Below are 23,067 nucleotides of genomic sequence, written 5' to 3' on the forward strand. Positions count from 1 at the left end.
GGTGCATGTACTTGGTTAAGCAATTTCACTGAACAGGCAGGATTTAGAGGGGTTAACCTCTCAGGTGCCTCAATTGCATTTGCTTAAATAAGCAAATGTGGTAGCTGACCTGTACTGTTTGGTAAATGCCTGAGAAATAAGTGCTTGGGTTTGAGTGTAGACTGACCACACCCCAAGCCGACTTTTCCCACCTCATCACTGGACTATATGACCTGAGTTATTGTTCTGTAGAAATAACTTAATATGTAATTAATAGCAAACAATGACATCACAGAAATAAGTATGGTATTCACACATCAATTTTGTCAGGTACGCACTTCATGCTTCTTTCAGTCTTGCATATTCTTTGGGGCTGTTAGATTGCAATTGTTACCACCAAACCAGAAGTAACTGCTGTTGCAAAATGTGACCTGTCAATAACAGTGAGGCATTTGACTAACAACTCTTCTATTTTACATACTTCTTTACTGTTGAAAGTAACAGGTGGTACAAACTCATGAACACTTGGAGTCTAAGATCCTCTACCATTTGGAAAGTAATTGAAAAAAATAGCACCATGAATAAGTTTTATAATGAGATATTATTTCCCAGATAATTTAATTACCTGGTAGTATTTCTAATACAGAGTAATGCTATTCAGTGTCTGAATACACTGTGCAAATAGAAACCACTCTTGAACAGAAAGCTGAGGGAAGACATGTATAAAGCAAAGACTACAGACTGCCATATAAAGATTATTGTCATTTTAAGTCATATAATGTTTAGAAAATCCTTATGCTAATAGATACGTTTGTACAAACGTCAGTGAATCAAGATTATGAAGCACGGACAAGACCAAGCTCAGCAGAAACACAAATAGAACTCAATGGAAAAATAGACTGGAAACTCAGGCAGGTCTTGAAATTTGATCCTGATATGACAAACTGATTCTAAATTTGTCCCACAGAGATTTAAAAGGCATTGGGATATAGCCATACCACAGATATGTGTCCTGAACTAGAAAATCTCTCACTGGATTCCCAGGACTACACAAAACTTAGACTTGCCTTTATGTGCAGAGTATAAATTAACCTTACTCAGTGCTTTAGAATTAACCATAGAATCACCAAGGTTGGAAAAGATCTCCAAGATCATCTAGTCCAACCATCCACTTACCACCAATATTTCCCCAATAAACTGCATCTCTTAGTACAACATCTAAATATTTCTTGAAAACCTCCAGGGACACTGATTTGACCACCACCCCGGGTAGCCAGTTTCAGAACCTCTCCACTCTTTAGAGAAGATTTTTCCTAACATCCAACCTGAACCTCCTCTGGAGCAACTTGAGGCGATTCCCACTTGTCCTATTGCTAATCAGCCACAGCAATGAAATTCTGACAAGTAGTAGTGACTTGAATTATGACTAAACCCCAAAGTGAAAGCCAAGTTATATTCAAGTGCATTGTAGACAAGTACTTGCCAGTGTTCATTCAATTCCAATGTCTTCTGGAAATAATCAATGTTTTTTGATACCCTACAACTGATTCATCAGCTCCTCAGGTCATTCTGTTTTAACAAAAAATAACTCCCTCTCCTTACAATTAATTTTGTACAAATGTTCTTAGGCCACTGATGCATGTCTGTTTCAGAAGATCTCAAAAGCAGCATACTCTGCCTTCCACACAACAATCACTCTCAAAAAAATCTGTGTTCTTATACGTTGCAAGTTAGTATTTGCTGAAAATACATTGTCCACTCAAACTTCAAATTGAGCCAATTGCTTGGCTTGTATGTACAAGCAGTATTACTGCAGAAGTAACACTGTACAGGACTCTTGTTATTTTATGGAAATATACTACATATAGACTATGTATTATGTATAAATAATATATTATTATAAGTTATATCTTTAGACTTCCTCTTTCCCTCTTTTTTTTTTTTTTTTTTTTTTTTGATGTTCTAGCTTCTTGGAAACTAAACTCAAAAACACGTTACCTGTCAGCGCACTCATGTCCAACTATTGGAATATGCTAAAGTTTTCTACTACTGTGCACAGTTGGCCCTATTTAGCTCATCCGCTCCATTTTTACTAACACATTTTTGCCATTTCAGACAGGAAAAGACTAGAAGTAATGATTTCTTTTCACTGAGTTATGCCCTGAAGTTCATGTATCTGGAATACAAGAAAAGGAACACGGAGAGGAGGAAAAGGGATAGCACAACACTTCCCCCAAGAAAGAAAGGTAGTCAAAACTTTTGGAGCCTAATGAAGAAAGATGTAATAGAAATTAAACAATTGTTTCCAGGCCTAGCACACTAAAAGTAATAGATAAAAAGCCATATAAAAAATTCTTCCATCCCAACTCTGTCTTTACCTTCCATCACGATCCACTGATCTACCTTGTAAATAAGGGGCCAGCAGATTAACTTCCAGAGCAATCTACCTGGTGAGTGCTTGATTTTATGTTCACCAGGAATTCAGAATGTTAACTCAGCAGCCATAAAAAGTAGTTTTATCATATGTAGTACAAAAAATTTTTTGAACTTCTTTAGAGAGCCCGTATTTCAGTAATATTATCTCTCCGAATCAGATTCAGCTTGAATCTGCATGAACAAAACTTGCACCTTTCCTTTGGCAGCATACATTCAGCATCTCCCAGACTTATCCTCTATGTCTCTCAACACATTTAGTCTAAATATCTAGTACTTTTTCTGTCACTGATCTTCTGGACAATATAGTTGACAGTGAGATTGTTTTGCAGCATTAAGAAATTCCCACCAGTTTCCATTAGAAAAAATGAACTAAGATGTCTCACAGAGAGGCCACAGTGGTTTAAAGCTGCCTGTACTAAGCATTAGTGTTTACATTCTGTAAGCTACCACGAAGAAAAAATTAAATAACAAAGCTGAACTTATATTTTTATGGGTCTAGATCCAACTTTTAAAGGGTAACAAGAATAAAATGTGTTGAGTCACAACCACACGCCAGGACAACTCTTCTATTCATCCATTTTCCTCCTCCTCCTCCCTCATATTAGTAATTTCCAGAGCAATATCTTCTTTTTGTTTTTTTTAATCATCACACACATGCAAACAAACAAAAACCCAAAAAACTGCCTTCAGTGATGCTGAAGGATATTTCAAACCAGACTTGGTGTACTTTCTCTCCATCTGCAGTGCTTGTTGTTAGGCCTTCCTCTACCACAGCAAGCTCACCACAGCAGGACACAGGGCTGCTGCATCCTGCTGCTCCCAGCCCAGCAGCACAAATACCCTTTCCTGTATTCACCTGCCATTTACAGTTAGCCGATTTTAAATACACTGTATTTGGGATGAAGCAATGCAGATTTCTGCAACATGTTTCAATTACTCTTTGCAGGCTGTATTTTGCTAATCTTCTGAAGGAGCACATGGGGCTAGCACTGTATTATCATCATCTTCCATTAATTTTCAGGAAAGCATTTCACTTTCATTAATCATTCATCTTCAAAGTTCTTATATACCTTATTCTTCTTTGACTCCTCTTGTGAAAAGGATTTGCTGTCATTTCTAATGTATCCTCTCATGCTTGTTACGTGGTATGAGATCCTGCTGATGGGATACTGGGGATAGTGGAGGCTGCCTGTTACAGCCACGTGGGTCTGGGAAGTTTCAGAGGCCAGAAGTAAGCACTTCATTTTCCAGCTCCAGAATAAGGAGTGGGGAAATAAATAAATAAATAAATAAAAATGGCTACAAATCAGGTTTAAAAAAAACAAAACAGTGAAACAGTCAAAACCCACATACCTACTGTTTACAGAAATCCTTTTACAAGAATATATAAACACCAAAGATCTGGAATACCTGAAGATGAAAAAGCAAGCCATGTTTATCACTTTCTCAAAAAGAGATAATGACAGATCTTTGACAGTAGAGATCCACATGTCTCCAGTTCTTTAGGAAATCTAAAATCACATAGATTAGAAACTACAATGAGAAAGACATAGAAACAGAGCAGAAAAGATAGAGAGAGACCCCTTTTGGAGTGTAAAGAGAACAGTGTTCCAGAACACTTTGTTAGCATTGAGCACACCCAACAGTTACAGAGAAGCAGTCTTCACTGATGGCACTCCATTTATTTTTACTTTTTTTTTTTTATACTGTTCATTCTCTCATCCACACGTATCTTGGCCCATGTACCTGAGCCCCAGGTGCAGTGTGTTCTCAGATGAAGATGTGGTGCCATGGGGTTCCGGCACATTAGTAAATAGCTCAGAAGAGTGAGGCACCTGCTCCCTGGCTGGTAAACAGAATCAAATTGTCTTCTTTCCAAACACACCGAAGTAATCAGCCTAACTTAAATAGCTGAGAACACCATTCATTCTTATACATTCACTGTTTATTATAATGTGGAAATAATTTGTTTATTCTATTGAGTTTATTATGTCTCCCATCATCACAGTTTCACAGAGTAGTCATCTGCAAAGGTATGAGGAAAAAAATACAGAGACCTCCAATAGCTCTTTAATGAAATGCAAAAATGAAAAGAGAATAAAACCAAAACCAGGATCACAGATTTCTCTTTGGGAAACCTGGACCTTGCTTATGCAAACCAGTAAGGTAATTTAAGCTCGCTAATGGGGACATTATCTCCATTTGTTATTTTGTGTTCAGGAATCAGTAAAGCTATCTTTTCTGTTTGGTCACAAGTGTAGTTTTGTGAACATTGCAACTGCAATATCTGTAATTTTAAACATGCATCATACTGATAATTGAGTAATAGCAAAGATGGAATGGCACATATAGCCTCCGTCCCACATGATAAAATATGTAAGTACCAACTAAAAGCCAAAATTTCTGATTTGCCTTTCACTCACATCTTACTTAGGCAATGGCAAATGGCTAAAAAATAAGGGAGTTCAATCAGAATCACAATTTAGTTGTTATTTGTTAAATAGAGGTAAAAGCAGCTATTAGTTTCGTGGGATAATGAGGAAAACAGACTCAAAATAATGAGGGACTAAACTAATTTTCAATTTTTATAATTTTTATTTAATATGAAAGGAGAACAAGATGGCCTTGTCTTCAAAGCATTACTTCTATATGTTTCTGATCTTTTTCTAATCTTACTGATGTTTACTTTTAAAAATATACATTTATTAGCTTTTATTACTTGAACCAAGAAGGAGCCATGTTACAAAATGCCAGGTCCTACCTGGAATATCATTAGTAAGTGTCAGAGGAAGAGACAGAAATCTGGCCCTCCATATCTATCAAAGATTACTCCTGCAAAAAACAACAATACACGATGCTGCTGCCAAATGGAGATCTATTGCCTTAGGCCCTTGAAACAGACAGTCTCATCAGGCAGTAAAATTCCCCTGGGAGTGAAGATAAAAATATATAAAAATTAGTTCATTTTTATCTTTTTCCCTACCTGTTTTAAAATCTACTGCATTCTTTTATCTGAGGAAAGGTACACCTTCCAGTTGCATGACCAGTGCTTCAAATAGCTTATTTCTATAAAGAAGTTCAAGCAACTGCTCAGGTAATCCACACTCAGCCTATCCAGGACTGAGAACATGAGAAGAGCATTGAGGTGGCATGCAGGATATTGGCCAGGTATTATTTGGTTCCCCATAAAATCCCTCCCTTTCCACTACCACTATCATTATTATCACGCTTGCTGCTCTTTGCTACTATCCCTTTTAATACTGATCAGTGAGCATGAAAGCTCAAAAACTGGAAAGGAGGTTGGAGGCACTGTGCTACAAAACAACGTATACACAGGGAAAAGACCTGTGAACAAAATCAGTAATGTTGGAGAGCTGTAAAAGTACAGCTCCAGAGAGCAGTGTGAAGGGAACCTTGCTCCAAAATTACTTTTTCTGAGATGTAGATTCTTCTGCCAGATTCATTAACAAAATAAACTTCTTTTGTTCTACCTGCACATCTGAAACTTGTACTGCAGCTCAATAGCAGCATTTTAAACATAGAAATTATAGCAGTGAAAGTACATTACATTTTAGCACTTAATTTAAGAATAGCTTTAGCCTCCCTATGGTCATAACTTGGGGTAGGGAGAAGGGGTGAACCCACTCTCTAGCTTCTAACTATCTTTACTATTCTTTTTTTTAATGCTAACTAGAAAGTCATAAAAATCTATGAAACCCTTTGAAGTTGACCTCCTCCATCACAGTAGGCTTGAAAGCCAAATGCCACAGAGACACAACAAAGTAAGTCAGGTTTGGATTTCCTCATTCAAGTGGATATAAAAACAATAACTTTACTGATTCTAAACAATAACCAAAGTGAAAATTTAAACAATATCTTGCAATACCTGACAAATCTAAAGCAGCTACAGAACCTCTGCACTGAGCAAAGAAAATAGAAAAAACAGATGTTACAGCAGACAGAATATCTCCTGGTTTTAGGAAATGAGACACAGCAGGAATCACATTCGAGTCAGTCACTACTACTTTCTTCGTTATTTTGTTTAAACGATGTGTTCTGATATTTGCAGTCACCTTCCCCTTGCCTTGGTACACCCACAGCTACGTCAAACATTTCTTAATTAGAAGCTTTAAATGAATTTACAGAAGAAAGTTACACCAATAACAACCCAGTTGCTAACACCAGTCCTCAAGAGTATTCAGAATGAGCACAGCTGAGACCTGCTTATTTATTTATTTTTGCCAGCAGGAGTCTTACACCAACTGTTCTCCTTAATAAAGATATTATCTTTTTCTCAAATGAAAGTACATGAAAAGCAAAAAGACTGAAGGAAAATGCAGTCTGAATGGGTGACATGGAAAAAGTAAGTGAGCAGAGACTAATGAAATAGTATGACTCTTGCTATTTCAGTGTAATCCTTTCCTTCCCTCTGATGCACCATTAGAGTAGTTCATATTACTTTCTTCTTTTAAGTTGTAAAATTTGAATAATACATGACCTCTGAGTTGCTATACCAAATCATTTTATGTCTGCTAGTAGAGAGGTACTATCTTCCAGTAGCGAATATATGCCTATCATATGATGCTAAAAACAAGCAAAGGGCTCCAAAGGAAGAGTGAAAAAAATACCTGCAGAACAAATATCCACAGAAGAGTCCAATTGGTAATCATTCCCCCTTCTTATTAACCTAAAGAAAATCAATTTAGGTTCAAGAGTAAGAATAACAATTAAACTCAGCATAATATCTATTTATGAAATAACAGTTTAAGTCTGCCAGCAAAAAACTGTGACCGATGGGATTTGAAAAAAATAGGTTAGAATTTCAACCCCCTCTTCTTGAACAGCCTACTATACTTGCTCTTGGAACATATGAGCTCTTTTATAGAATCGCTAAGGTTGGAAAAGACCCACAGGATCGTCCAGTCCAACCATTCACCCATCACCAATGGTTCTCACTAAACCACGTCCCTCAACACAACATCCAAACGCTCTTTGAACACCACCAGGGTCGGTGACTCCACCACCTCTCTGGGCAGCCCATTCCAGTGCCTGACCACCCTTTCAGAGAAGTAGTATTTCCTAACATCCAGCCTGAACCTTCCCTGACACAATTTGAAGCCATTCCCTCTAGTCCAATCACTAGTCACACGAGAGAAGAGGCTGACCCCCAGCTCACTACAACCTCCCTTCAGGTAGTTATAGAGAGCAATAAGGTCTCCCCTGAGCCTCCTCTTCTCCAGACTGAACAATCCCATCTCCTTCAGCCACTCCTCATAAGGCCTGTGCTCCAGACCCCTCACCGGCTTTGTTGCCCTCCTCTGGACACGCTCCAGGGCCTCGATGTCTTTCTTACAGTGAGGGCCCCAAAACTAGACACAGTACTCAAGGTGGGGCCTCGCCAGTGCTGAGTACAGGGGGACAATTACTTCCCTGCTCCTGCTGGCCACACTATTTCTGATACAAGCCAGGATGTCATTGGCCTTCTTGGCCACCTGGGCACACTGCTGGCTCGTGTTCAGTCGAGCATCAATCAACACCCCCAGGTCCATTTCCTCTACACAGTCTTCCAGCTACTCTGCCCCAAGCTTGTAGTGTTTCCTGGGGTTATTGTGGCCAAAGTGCAGGACCCGGCATTTGGTCTTGTTGAATCCCATCCCATTGGCTTCAGCCCAGCTATCCAGCCTATCCAGATCCCTCTGCAGGGCCTCGCTACCCTCAGGCAGATCAACACTTCCAGCCAGCTTGGTGTCATCTGCAAACATACTGAGGGTGTACTCAATGCCCTCATCGAGGTCATCAATAAAGATATTAAACAGGACAGGCCCCAGCACCAACCCCTGGGGAACACCACTCGTGACCGGTCGCCAGCTGGATTTAACTCCGTTCACCACCACTCTCTGGGCCTGGCCCTCCAGCCAGTTCCTTACCCAGCCAAGGGTGTATCTGTCCAAGCCATAAACTGCCAGCTTCTGCAGGAGAATACCGTGGGAGACAGTGTCAAAGGCTTTGCTGAAGTCTAGGTAAACTACATCAACAGCCTTTCCCTCATCCACCAGACGGGTCACTAGACCATAGAAGGAGATCAGATTGGCCAAGCAGGACCTGCCCTTCATGAACCCATGCTGGCTAGGCCTGATCCCCCAGTTGTCCCGCACGTGCTGCGTGATCTCCCTCAAGACAATCTGCTCCATAATCTTCCCCGGCACCGAGGTCAGGCTAACAGGCCTGTAGTTCCCCGGCTCCTCCCTGCAGCCCTTCTTGTAGATGGGAGTCACATAGGCAAGCCTCCAGTATTCTGCGACCTCATCTGTCAACAAGGAGCGCTGATAGATGATGGAAAGCAGCTCGGCTACCACCTCCGCCAGTTCCCTCAGCACTCTCGGGTGAATCTCATCCGGTCCCATGGACTTATGGCAGTCCAGTTGGAGTAGCAGGTCTCTGACTGTTTCCTCCTGAATCATGGGGGGTTTAGTCTGCTCCCCAGCCAAGGCTGCCAGGTCAGAGAGTGGAGAAACCTGAGGATAACTGGTCTGACTTTTAAAGACAGATGTAAAGAAGGCATTCAGAATGTCTGCCTTTTCCTTATCCTCAGTGGTCACATTCCCAGCCTCATCCAGTAGGGAATGGAGATTCTCCCTGGTCCTTCTCTTACCGTTTATATACCTGTAAAAGAGTTTCTTGTTCCCTTTTACTCCAGCAGCCAGGTTGAGTTCAAGCTGGGCTTTTGCCTTTCTGATTTTCTCCCTGCACATCTTAACAACTTCTTTGTATTCTTTCCGGGTTGCCCGTCCCTTCTTCCACAGGAGGTAGATTCTCTTTTTCTCCTGGAGCCTCAAGAATAGTTCCCTATTCATCCACGCCAGTCTTATTCCACGCCGGCTCATTTTGCGGCTCAGGGGGACAGCCTGTTCGTGTACCTTTAAGACTTCCTTCTTAAAGAGCAACCAGCCATCTTGTACCCCTTTACTTTCTAAGACTGAACCCCAGGGGACTCTCCCTACTAGTCTCCTGAACAATTCAAAGTCTGCCCTCCGCAAGTCCAAGGTAGCAGTTTTGCTGTTCCCCCTCCTGACTCCACCAAGAATCAAGAACTCTACCATGCCATGGTCACTCTGCCCAAGACAGCACCCAACCTCTACATCTCCCACCAGACCTTCTCTGACTGTGAACAGCAGGTTTAACGGGGCAGCTCCTCTTGTAGGTTCTCTTACTATCTGCATCAAGAAGTTGTCCTCCATACATTCCAGAAACCTCCTAGACTGCTTCTTCTGTGCTAAATTGTATTCCCAGCATATGTCGGGGAAGTTGAAGTCCCCCATGAGGACAAGGGCCGGCAATCGTGCAGCTTCCGCCAGCTGCTCATAGAACAACTTACCTGTCTCTTCATCCTGCTTTGGCGGTCTATAACAGACGCCCACCAAGATGTCTGCCTTGTCAGCTCCTTCCCTGATCTTAACCCATAAGGATTCAACCTTATTAACTCCAGTCATAAGTTCAGTAACATCAAAGCACTCTTTAACATAGAGAGCCACGCCACCACCCCTCCTTCCTTGCCTATCCTTCCTGAAGAGTTTGTAGCCATCCATTGCAGCACTCCAGTCATGGGAGTGGTCCTACCATGTTTCCGTAATGGCAACTAGGTCATAGCTTGCCTGCTGCACAATGGCTTCTAACTCTTCTTGTTTGTTGCCCATGCTGCGTGCATTGGTATAGACACACTTTAGCTGGGCCTCTCGCCTCACCCCTAATCCTATTATCGCTCCCCCAGGCTCATCTCTAGCAGGCCTGGTTTTATTCCCTTCCCCCCTCATGTCTAGTTTAAAGACCTCTCTACAAGTCCTGCCAGCTCCTGGGCAAGGATCTGTTTCCCCCTTTGAGACAGGTGATACCCATCTGCAGACCTCAGGCCAGGTGCTGAGTAGACCGCCCCACGATCAAAGAACCTGAGATTCTTGAGTTTGCGCCAGCCTCTCAGCCATGTGTTTATGCGATGGGTTTTCCTGGTCACTGCATTATCTTTCCCTGCCATTGTAGGAATTCCTGCAAATGCTACTTGTATGCCTGCATTGTCAACTAACCTCCCCAGCCCCCTAAAATCATTTTCTATAGCCCTCAGGCTTCTGTCAGCAACCTCATCGCTGCCAGCCTGAACTATCAATAACGGATAGTAATCAGAGGGGTGGATCAGAACAGGAAGTTTCCTGGAAATATCCCTGACCCGGGCCACAGGGAGGCAGCACACCTCCCTGCGGGTAGGATAAGGCCGACATATCGGGCCCTCTGTTCCTCTCAGGAGGGAGTCACCTACAACTATCACCCTCCTTTCTTTTTTTGGAGGAGGCAGTCTTTAAGAGTGGAACTGACCTCCTCACCTTAGTCACACTTGGAGGCAGTCTTCCCACCTTATCCTCACTCACCTCTCCCTCCGGTTTCAGGGCATCAAACCTATTATGTAGAGGCTCCTGAGGAACCATGGTAGGTCAGAGTGGTTTGTTTGCAACAAACTGTCCGTCTTGACATGTAATTAAATTAACTGAAATAAATTAAGGGTTTTAAATCTCAAAATGAAATAAATCCTAAACAAAACCCAATTTTTGTGTTCCATTGTTATTTTTCTTATCATCATCTAAAAAGTTTTCTCTTGTGAGCATCTGGGAGTTATCATGTCAAGCTCCAGATATTACATGTACATGAAGTTTTCTGGAGGCCTAATGAATTACAATGGAGGTCACCTTCTCCACTACCCAAGTTGTGACACACCTGTGTATAAACACCTCTATCTGTAAAAATTACTGTAAATTGTGCAATTTCTCTTATTTTCTACAGCAGAAAGATCAAGAAGGATAATGTGGTGAGATGTCCCTTATCACTGTCATCAGTGACATTTTCATATTTATTTACTGTTCTAATTAAATATTTCTCACCAAGTTTCACATAGCTAGTAAAAACATATGATCTGATATATGGAATATGAGAGTTTGGAGGAAATCCAAATTGCTTCTAAGTTACACTCTTAATGCCTTAGATAGTAATAGATTTCACAAAATCAACTATAAACAGTGCATTGCTTTTGAACTAATTTCTTCTCTGTTACAACAGTAAAATTATGATCATTCTTCAGATTTCAGAGAAAAGAAGAAAACATTCAAATATTGTTTGGGGAAATAAAACATTTCACATATGGATAAATGCTAGCTTGCTAGCATGGCAGGAAGACAAGCTGAACAGGATCATTTCTGCCAAAAACATTAACCAGTTGCCTTACAGTGATTGGCTTGGCTGCAAGTCTTAGATTAAGTTTTACGGTTTGAGATTGTTGGGTTCTTCCCCCCCCCCCCCCCCCATCTCTGTTTTGTTTTGATTTGGGGTTTCTCTGAGGAAAGGATAAAGATATTGGGTAGGGGGAGGTACAGGGAGTTGCATTAATCCACACATAGCTTGTACATTAAGTCATTTCTTCTGGATATTTTGCTACTTAACTACATCTGGCTTTGTTTAACTTCAGCATTTTGGCTGATTTTTTATTTTATTTTTTCGCAGTAATCTACAATAGTCTAATGAAAAGCTTTAAGGAAACAAAGGCTAAACACATTTCTTCCACTTCTGCCCATTCCGTACTGCTGCCATAGTGCCTGATTCTATAAACATATTACTGCCCCTTACCACCTTCCTGGAAACTGAGAAGCCAGAAATGTATGTTATGAACTGCATACATGCTCATACATTCACACTCACACACAATATTTTCACAACATAAAAGTCTCCCTGTTTTTCAGTGACTTCTGATTTTTTGCTTCTAAAAAACACTTCTCTATTCTGCACTACATGAAATCATTAGCTATTATGCATATCCTCTGCTGGAAAGCATCCAACACAGACTGTTCTGAACCCCGTTTTACCATCTCATGACAAACTCAGTTTCAAGCCCTTCCTTGAAACGCTTAATCCTTCAGCTATTCTGATTTGAACATTAGGAAGGACTCAGAAGCCATGACAACAGCTTGTTTCTCAAAGCCTCTGCTCCAGGCTGCTCCAAAGACATCCCCATTGGCCAGTCCAAATTGTTCAACACACTCAATAACTCTGCTTCTCATTTCTTTGGGGTATTGGCTTTAATGCCATTCATTCAACACCAGGATCTCAAAGTAGCTGATATTTGGGTTCACCTCAGCTAAGTGTATGAATGTTCAGATATTTCTTTGAAGTCTGCTAAATCTTCCCATAGAAAAAATTGTATTCTTGGCATTTTAGAACTCTAGGAATTCTCGATAGTAGATAGAAAGCAATTTAAAAATAAACCACAAAATATGACAAAGTCTGATAAACAGCGTGATTAACAGTAGGTGCCAACCTCAATTGAAACATTTTTTGTTGTTACAGTAATACACCATAGCACATGATCTGCAGCAGATTTTTGGATACACAACAAAAATTCAGCCTGCTGAATTTACCATCACATGATTCCATCAAGTCACTTGGTCTTTCTGGAATGATCACTTAAAAAAAATCCAGAGTAACGACAGAGGGTGAAAGGTTTAGAAGACTCCAGAATGCATTTGTCATCATAAGTGGAGAACAGATTTCTTACAAAAGCAGTTTTTGTTAAGCCCTCTGAATATTTAAGCTAGTAGATCTTTGACTCCCCCTTATCTTTCCCACTGGCTTGAATAAAGCATGAGATAGAAAAAAGGTTGTTTCTGTGAGAAATTTTATATTTTCAGATCAGTTAAACTCACAAAGTGGACCTTCATTTACAAACTTGTGGTTGACAAGAAGACCACGCACCTAAACATGGTATTTGAGCTAGAGAGTTCACAAGACACCACATAGAGCCCCTATGAATCAACCCAAACATTCCATTTAAAAGTCATGAAAAAAACAAACAGTCCTTCAGCAGTAGAAATGAGAGTCTGGCTTGGTATCCCAGGAGTAATGACTTGCCATTTGAAAACAAACACAAGCGGGAAGGCAGTTCACTTTTTCAGAACCCATCTGCTGGCAGCTAGGGAGTTAGGTGTGCACAGCCTGTTCCGCAAACTCCACGGACTGATTGAATTGTTTGCTCTCTCTGTGTGAGCAGCACTGAAACCAGCACACAGGAAACATAAGGTACAGGGAGTTGGTCAGGGAGAAAGTAAAATCAGGATGTGTAAATAAACTAATGATATCAGTGCAAACAGCAATAGGACACTTTGTGTATTCAGCCTGCCCTTGCAGCATCACCAGCCTCCTTCTCCTCACTGGGACTTCTGGCTCCTGAGCAGGAAGAGTAGATCAAATACTGTGGTTACAGAAAGCTCATCCACAAGTCCCCTAAGCACAAGTATTAAAAGTTGTCTGTCACATAATGCAAGAGCATTCTGAAATTACTCAGTACTTAATAAACAAATGTTATTACATTTTATATTTGCATATGTGAAAAAGCTGATATTCCTTACTTTCCTGTCTCTTTTCACCAAACTCAGAGGTGTGTGGGGAGAGTTTTTGTTGATACCCAAAAAAAAAAAAAAAAAAAAAAAATCACAGGAACATTTCTCCTCCTGTAACTTGCATCCTAGGTAACGCAACTGACAAGAAAGCTAATGTTTCATCACATTCTCTGTTGCCACAGCTCACAAAGATTACACAAAATGCTTTATGGGGGACAGAAGACTGAAAAAAAAATTGCTAAGATTTAGCCCGACTACAGACAAGAAAAATATCATATCCCTCAGCAAATACTTATTGTTCTCGTTAAAAAATAAAATAAAAGAGAAAGGGTGCTTTTTCATAGAAAGCTTGACTTGTGCCATTTTTCTGGGGGCACCTATGCAGATGCAGAAAGATCCCACTGTAAAACCGTGGTTATATTCTTTTCTATATATCTTGCCAGCAGGCCATATGCCACAATGAAGTAATTAGTACAGCCTGTGAGACTAACAGCAGCCAGGAAAGGGCTTCTGCTGTCCTTCCCTGAGTAAGGGACACAGCAGCACATCCCAGCCTCCAAACAACTTCTGTAGGGACGACCAGGGAGACCGGGAAACCCGAAATAAAAGGTGCAACGACACCTACTGTTCTTATTTAAAAGTGATTTTGTTTTCCTGTGAACAGACACATCTACAGAGTCACAAACTAGTAAAATTTCAGTTTCCTGAAGTTTAATTGTATCTATTCCATATGCATAATTTTTAGAAGAAAGATATTTTAAGTGGTATACATGTGACTAACTTGCTCATGGAAGACCACTTCCATTCACAATCTTCCACTCATTCGGAATTTTGTTCTAAATAAAAACCCATATACAGAAACACTTCCTTTTTCTCCTAAAACAAACAAACAAAAACACAGTCTTGAGTGTCTACCTGTCAGAGGTTACATTGACTAACTTATCTACCATCCATGGTTTCAGCTCTGGATGAAGACAACTTCTTCACAGAACGGTCTCTGAATGCATTTGTCTCCTTTTTTGTTCATTAAAAAAATGTGTCTAAGTTGTCAAATTTAAGCAATCAGAACTTATTTACATGCACATATGAGAGGATGTTTATAATAGCACAGTATCAAGAGCTCCATGAAGCCAAGCATTCCCGCTTCCTTCTCCATATAAGAAATGAGCCTGCAGAGCATTCACTGATGAATTGGACAATAAGTCTGAGGGTCCGAGTCATATTCAATCAACTCAATTTCCAACAGATTGTCAGGGATGGTGGCAGGTCTATTTTGTGGTGGTGTACACATCAGCTCGTTTTATTTATATACATATAGGTGTCTGTATAAGACTACATGTATAAATAAAAGTGTGACTATATATAAAAAAAATTGAAACTGACAGCTTTTTCCCACAATATGTTTTAATGTTGGTGCATGCTTGTGTTTTCTTAGGAATTGCAGTTGTGATAGTACTGGCTATCCAGCTTTCATTTTTTCCTGACAATAAACCTACTAAAGTATGGAGAAACATATTCACAAAGCTGCGATCATTCAGACTGAAGATAAAAAAAAAAATTACAAGGAGGTTGTAGATGCTCGTCTAAAGAGATCTGTCTCAGGGACAGAGCTCTAAATACTCTATTAGATAGGATGAGATAGTAAATCTAACTTGCCAAAATGCAGACACACTCAAGGTTTCATGCTCTCAATTTTCTATGCTAGGTTGTAGACTTGATTGAGTTCACATAGTAATGAGCATGAAAACTTGGAAAGAATTTGGCTGTTTTGTAGCGGGTTGCACTTTGCCTCATTTGTGAATTAGTACTCAAGCACATTCTGCAAGCACCATCTGAATAAATGGTCTGTCAGGTGACAGCTACAGTGACTGACTACTGAAGGAAATTACAGGAACTCTTCAAAGAAATACATATTTACTGCATCTGTTGTTCTAGGATTAAACAAACAAACAAAAAGATGACAGTAATCAAATCTAAGCCACAAAACAAAGGCGTTCCATCCTTAAGAATTTTTCTTCTTGCATAGGAAAGAAGGAGACAGACTGTTTAACAGGGCCTGTTGCAACAGGACAAGGGGAAGTGGTTTCAAACTAATAGATGGGAGATCTAGATAAGAATCATAGAATCGCTCAGGTTGGAAAAGACCTTAAAGATCATCAAGTCCAACCACAACCTAACCAAACTACCTGAACTCTAACAACCCTCTACTAAATCACCTCCCTGAGTATAAGGGTGGTGATGTACAAGACTAAGTCGCTCACAGAAGTGGTGGGTGTCCCACCCCTGGAGACATCCAAGGTCAGGATGGACAGGGCTCTGAGCAATCTGATCTAGCTGTAGGCGTCCGTGATCATTGCAGGAGAGTTTAACTAGATGACCATTGAGGAATTCTATCAATTCAAACAATGTTATGATTCTATGAAACCAATGGGAAGTATCACAACATTACTTGACGATTTATTTGAAATTTATAAAGATAAGTACATAGATATATAGGATAGAAGTATGGTGTAGACAAACCCCTCAAGAGTTTGTAGTTTTTATATCAAAGGATCATTCTTTTAAATTAAAGATAGCAATCAGCTTTATGTAACATTGGTATTTTTAAACACTAATTCATAACCTTAAATAGAATAAAGTTTATCCTCACCTCTGTCTCACACTAAGTAGGAGGTTTAATCATCTTGAACTTCACTGGTATTACCAAAGACAACAGTATTTTACAAAAATAGTATGCTTTTTACTGTCATCTTATACCCAAATATAGTACAGCATATCTTCTTTCTGAGAGAGCTACAAAGAAGTTCTTGGATACAAAAACAATTACTGCTCTTGCTGTTAAGGACAGCTCTGCAACAAAGTGAGCACAGGATTTCCTGAGAGACATCAGAATGGTGGAGAGAGAGCGGATCGTGCTTCTGATACTTCAAAGCTGCTAAGTAAGAGGTATGAGCCACAGAAGGTCAATTAAATAAGTAGATCACTAACAGACATTTCTGGCTGAGCCACAAAAAGAAGAGAGTCAGGTCAAACTAACTCTATAAAGAGGGCAACAAGGATATGTTTAGAATTACTTGATACAGTGAATAAGGTATGGACTTGAGCTTGAAAGGTTTACCTCCAACCAAAATTTTAGAAAATGTTCAATAAGCATGAGATTCTAACACTGACATCTATTTGAAGAACATTTGAAAAGACCTGATGTTCATATTTCAGTTGTCAGTAAAGCTCTGAAGCTTTGATCCTATACTTTCACATTTCTCTTTTCTTCACGGAGACCATAACAGTGCTAATTTTGGAGTACACACTTCCCTGCCTTCTTTCTTTCACTGGATATGCCCTTAGATTGAACTATTTTCTGCTATCATCTGAACAGGGTATGAAGAATATTTTTGCCACAAAGCACTGGCTCTTGTGGATGTTCACTGGTATGCAGACTATCCAAGCTTCATACATATTCATACTGTGTTTTTTGCTATTTGTTGTTGTTTTATTTTATTTTCACTTTATATTCTGTCAGAGTTCAGCTAACACAGGTACTATACGTGTTTCAGAATCATTAACAAATTCCTAAGGCCAAATTATCCCTGATGTATCATTGCTGAAACCAATGCACAAATAAATGAAATTGTATATAACTAGCCCTGAATTCCCAATGGTCTTAAATACTTCAGGTATTGTTTATTCATGTGTTAACACACACGTCTAATTATGTACTCTAACCTCTATACTCACGGCTTGTTGAGGAAATCACTAGTTACGTAACTAACCAAAAAGCTGCAGTTGTTTCTATTATACATACTAGGAATCCTACATTCACTTCTCACACAAAGTGATATGTCAGAACTAAATTCTGCTTCATGAATTCCCATCTCAAGGCAGTTCTATTTTAACCCATTTCCACTCCCTTGGGGCAGCTGAGAAAACAGACAAGTTTGACTTTCCAGTTTTAAAGCTATTAGAAAATTAGAGCCTCTTGAATGCTTCAGCTGGGCTGGTGGTTAAAAAAAAAAAACAGTGCCTTCAATTCTCATATGTTCTTGGGTCATTTTATACCTGCTTTTTTTGTTTGTTTGTTTGTTTGCTTTTAAGCATGGAGACTTTTCGTGGTAGTTAACATACCCCTAATACTGTATCTCATCAAGAAGTTTGATTTATGTTTAACTATATTTAGACAACACTTACAATTTTTCCTGTCCAATCAGCAACAAAAACATAATACTACAAGACAGTAATTCAAAGTTTTCAAAGATTAAAATTTCTTTACAAATTTTACGAGCAATTACTATTAGCAGTTACCATTACTATGGCTTGTTCAATTCTAAAAACTGTAGCTATAGCTTTTCTAAGAAGAATAATTAGAATAATTTCAGCACATCTGCAACAGACTCGATGCTAAAAGACACTGAAAGGTTCCTCATCCAACTTTCTCAGCTCTTCCAACCAAGTGCAAGTAGCCTCCCAGAAATTTCCACTTTTTACACATTCTTGAAGGCATCAAGCAGGTGCTTGTACTACCAGTTTCTATCCCCTCCCATTTACATCCTCATTTTATTATATATGAATTTATGCCAGATGATTCTATTGAAGTGATAGTAGTAAACATCGAATACTTACAAGCAGAGCAAGAGAAGTAATTCCTGACATGATATGGTGGTGAAGTGCTTCAGAACTTTTCACAGCACACACATAGGACTATAGGACACCTTACCACAACTGTAAGAAAAGGAAAGTTCACTTCCTTTTCCTACTACAGGATGTGAGATATGGGGATATTTTGTGTCTGTGAAAAGAATTATGGAAGGAATAACTAATTAACTGTGGCATCATGATCATCAACTGCAGAAAGAGAAAATCCAGGCTCTATTAAAAACAGTTATTGTTCCAGAGCTAACAGATAAATGAAATCAGTTTCACAGTTGTGTATCCACAACACTAGTAGTCTCAGATTCAGCAAATGCAAACCTGCTGTCCATATCCACTTAGGGAAGTTGTTTAGGAAAAAAAACCCCTATCTATCTCACACAACATTATAAAATGTTTCTTAATGGCAAGGTGAGTATCTGTATAAAGCCTAAAATATTGCCCTTCCATGATAAGTGAGGTCTCTTGATTAGGAGTCCAGTTACCATCATGAATAGTTTTGTTCTACATTTTTCAAGTATCTCAGGAGACATTAATAAAAATTCTGACAGACAAGCCTGATACCCAAGTGGAAAAAAAAGTTTGTTGGCAGATATGCAGCTAATCATGTTAGCTGCTACACAGCAAAAGCAAAAAGCCTTCACCGATAACAGAAATGACTGCAGTCATACTAGAAAGCATTCCAGGGTTTAATGGTGTCAAGAAGCTATAGAGATTTTCACAGAAGGAATTGATCCAAACAGTAAATGGCAGACATTTAATTACTCCCACTCATTAGCAAATAATTAGGGCTGGTGTGTACAGTAATGGTTGTGGCTTATATGAAGCTTTTTCTACAGAAAAGAGTCATAGGTTTTTTTGGTTGGTTGGTTTTTGTTTTTGTGGGTTTTTTTTGTTTGTTTGTTTTTTTTTTTTGCTTTTTGTGAAAGCAGCAAATGCTTTGTCATTAGCTTCTTTCTAACCCACAGTTTCCATACATTGTGGTTTACATTAGCACCACATCCCACACAAACAGCATAATTCCAAGCTGATTTTTTTACTTGAAGAGAACAAAGTTTTTTTCAGTATAGATTAGCAACATATGAACTTCATTTTACCTGTATCATACCTACTTTACTTCAGTTTCTAGTCCATCCTTTTGAGTCTTGCTTTGACTGCTTGGAAGTAAATAAAGCCTCATGGTAGATTACACAAGGCTCTACCCAAACACTTCTTCATGTTTAGCCATGATGGCTTTGCAAAAATACAGATTTTCTCTTAATCACTTTTCTTTAAGGCAATACATAGTAGCAGAGTTCAGAACACATACCAAAGATCTGAGATGGACAAGACATAGTCTGAATAGAGTAAAAGGAAACACAGCTGCCTTGCTTTCCTTCAAATCACAGTCTGCTCTTATTTCTCTCTCCACAAAAAGATGTGACTTCACGTCTTTGTTTCATCTTTCCCACTTCAATTACCAGTGCATTCATAATTCTGAATGCAGTACTTGCTATCTGATAAGCTTCCTGTTGGACTTCAGTGTTTAAACATATTACCTACTATAGTGCCAGCAGTCTGCAACATTTTGAAATGAATGACAACCTATTTAATCCTTTCTGTTCTAATTTTTTAACAGTCCTTTATTATATCATTTCTTAAGTTTTCTAGTATGTACTTAATACAATTAAAATAGCAATTTCCTTCACCACTAACACAAAGAGTTAAATCTCAAATCTAGACCTAATGGTCTTCCATACCGCTGACTGGCTTCTCAGGACAGAGTTCCCTTGGTTCAGAAGCTACAAAACATGCTTCTGTGCTCGCCTCACAAGGTGCAGAAAGGCATTTAAGACAGGTTGTGGAAAAGGGGGAGGTGGCTGATGAAGTACCTGGGGCTGTGTAGGTCTTTGCTTATGAAGTTACCCACAGTCAGCCCCAAGAGAACTGCTGTTATGTTCAACATTTTGCTATGTTCAACAGCTGGTTGAATGACTTGTTGCAATTTGGAATATATTCTTATTTCAAAGAGGGTAGTGGTGATAGGTTGGAGCACAAAATAAATCATTTATATATTTTATTTCACAGCCATCCTTCTCAAAATGGCTGAAAGGCATTCGTATACAAGATTCAAGCTAAGGGAAGAAACAATAGTGTAACTGCTTACCTAAATCCTTACAATTTAAACTGATTGTTTTCACAAGTGCTATGGGATAAAAAAAAACAACCGTAAGAGCAACCACTGTGTACTTCAAATAATCTTGTTAATCATTCTGTAGTCACTGTTCAAGTTTCTAGTGCAATCATTTTGGAAGGCTTGATATCCATGAAATCTGTAGTCTTAGTTCCCATTTAAAAGGCACAAAATATTTGAGACATCTTGGGTTTTGTTGGCAAGATATGTTTTACATAATGAATTGTTTCATGACAACAGTCAAGACTTTTCTCAGACAACAGTCAAGACTTTTCTCAGACAACAGTCAAGACTTTTCTCAGACAACAGTCAAGACTTTTCTCAGACAACAGTCAAGACTTTTCTCAGACAACAGTCAAGACTTTTCTCAGACAACAGTCAAGACTTTTCTCAGACAACAGTCAAGACTTTTCTCAGACAACAGTCAAGACTTTTCTCAGACAACAGTCAAGACTTTTCTCAGACAACAGTCAAGACTTTTCTCAGACAACAGTCAAGACTTTTCTCAGACAACAGTCAAGACTTTTCTCAGACAACAGTCAAGACTTTTCTCAGACAACAGTCAAGACTTTTCTCAGACAACAGTCAAGACTTTTCTCAGACAAAATCTTTACTAAAAAGTTAAGAGGTTCTACCACAAGCTGTAGAAGCAGGGGGTTAAAGTGGGAAAAATAAACCCTTTCAATTTTGACATTTATTCATGGCTTTGTGGCATACAGAGCGAAGACAATGAGGATGCCCTCCCTTCCCAGAACACCCAGCAGCAGGCTGCATATTCGTTTGAGAGCTGCAGTCCTGAATCTGCGCTCAGCCTACAGAGTATGACCTTCAAGTGCCAAGCTCAATATTTAAGCAGATCACTGATTTGTTTCCCTAGCAAAACCTCTTCAGCAAGATGAGAAAAAAACACGTTGATTTTCACTGAAACTTTAAATGGCAGTGTATATTCTCGCCAGTGACTCTTTTGGAGAATTTCACACTGGAATTTAGGCAGCCCAGATCCTGATCTCAGGAGCACACAACAATTTCAGAAAGGATCACTGAAATTTTTGTGTTTAAAGAACAAAGACAGAAATCTAGCCCACGTTTTTGGTGTTGGCCATTGTTGTATGACTACAGGTGAAAGGCTGTTCCAAGGAAGTCAACAGCAAATCTCTTAACATGAGTCGGGTAGGAATTTCAGAGTGTCTTTGAATTGTGCCTACCAGCTTCATTAGTGAGAGTAGCAGAAGTCCTCAGCAAAGGTTGGATGGCAAGGTTAGAGTTTTTAACTTCCAAAAGTGTAGACTTGTATCCTCTAAGCTAGGTACAGATGAGAAAGACACCTGCCACTTCGACACTTATACAAGTGTAATCTGTTCTTTTCATAGTGGCATACGTTTTTGATAATTTTTCCCTTATATTACTTTTTTAAACACTACACCTTTCTGGCAATAAATCAGTTTCAAAGTGAAATCATAGAAATAGCTCCCCCAAACCATTGGTACTAATAGATAAATCATATTAGAATTCATTAGAATTAGATGTGTTCAAGCAAAAATCTGATATTATTTCAGTTCACTTCAAATAGCAGAAGCGATTGTTGACAAATATCCTGGATTAGTAACTAGTAGAGACAAGAGGAAGAGAAGAATAAGGGTCTTGTTGAGTTTTCTATCAGACTCAGGAGTACACTTCTACTCAACTTCTGTTTTGTCAACACATCAGTTTCTTAAATACACGAATTTGTAGCTTTCAACCAGGAAAAACCTGTTATGAGGCAATATTTCAGAACAGGTCCTTTAGAATTTCTAAAGATATTTATCAAGAAATCCCTGATTTCTGACAACCCTCTGCAGTTGTGCATTACCTATTTCTAATTAGCCTGTTGAATGGCCCACAGAACTGCTTGACCCCCCAAAATAACCTTTATAAAAGTGAAAGAAAACTGTTAAATATAAACTGTACCATCCACACTGTGCATGCTTATTTCATGATTATAAAATTAATTACTATTAACTGTCCATGTACAACTATCATTATCCTAATTATATTGCAAGAAGAATAGCATAAACAGAAGAAATAAATTAATCTTCTTAAATGGCTCCACAGAATACTGAATTGGTTTAACTGTGTCCTTATTCTTTTGCCGCAGCACAGTCGTAGTTCCCATATTTCCATCACAACTTTTGTCCAATGTGCCTTTAAGTCACTCAGGCTTGGGTTCCTTTCTCTGGTTAACTGACAAAAAGAGAAACAAGGACTGCAAGAGGTGTGAAGGAAATAGCAGGATCTCGTGCATACACAGAGCACTAACTGTAGTTGCATCATCTGTTACGCTGCTTCGTATTAAAAAGAGCCTGTTCCATTTCCTAAAACACTGTAAAATACATTTTCTTCCCCATTATAGCCTTGCATATGGGGAAG

The 23,067-nt window shown here is 39.2% G+C and overlaps 1 long non-coding RNA gene across 5 annotated transcripts in view; it reads right to left on the bottom strand.

Annotated features, from left to right (window-relative positions):
* Positions 1–23,067, bottom strand: part of LOC101750098 — a 485,027-nt gene that overhangs the window by 313,725 nt on the left and 148,235 nt on the right. The window lies entirely within an intron of this gene.

Source organism: Gallus gallus, chromosome 6 (genome assembly GCF_016699485.2).
Source record: "Gallus gallus isolate bGalGal1 chromosome 6, bGalGal1.mat.broiler.GRCg7b, whole genome shotgun sequence".
Classification (NCBI taxonomy): domain Eukaryota; kingdom Metazoa; phylum Chordata; class Aves; order Galliformes; family Phasianidae; genus Gallus; species Gallus gallus.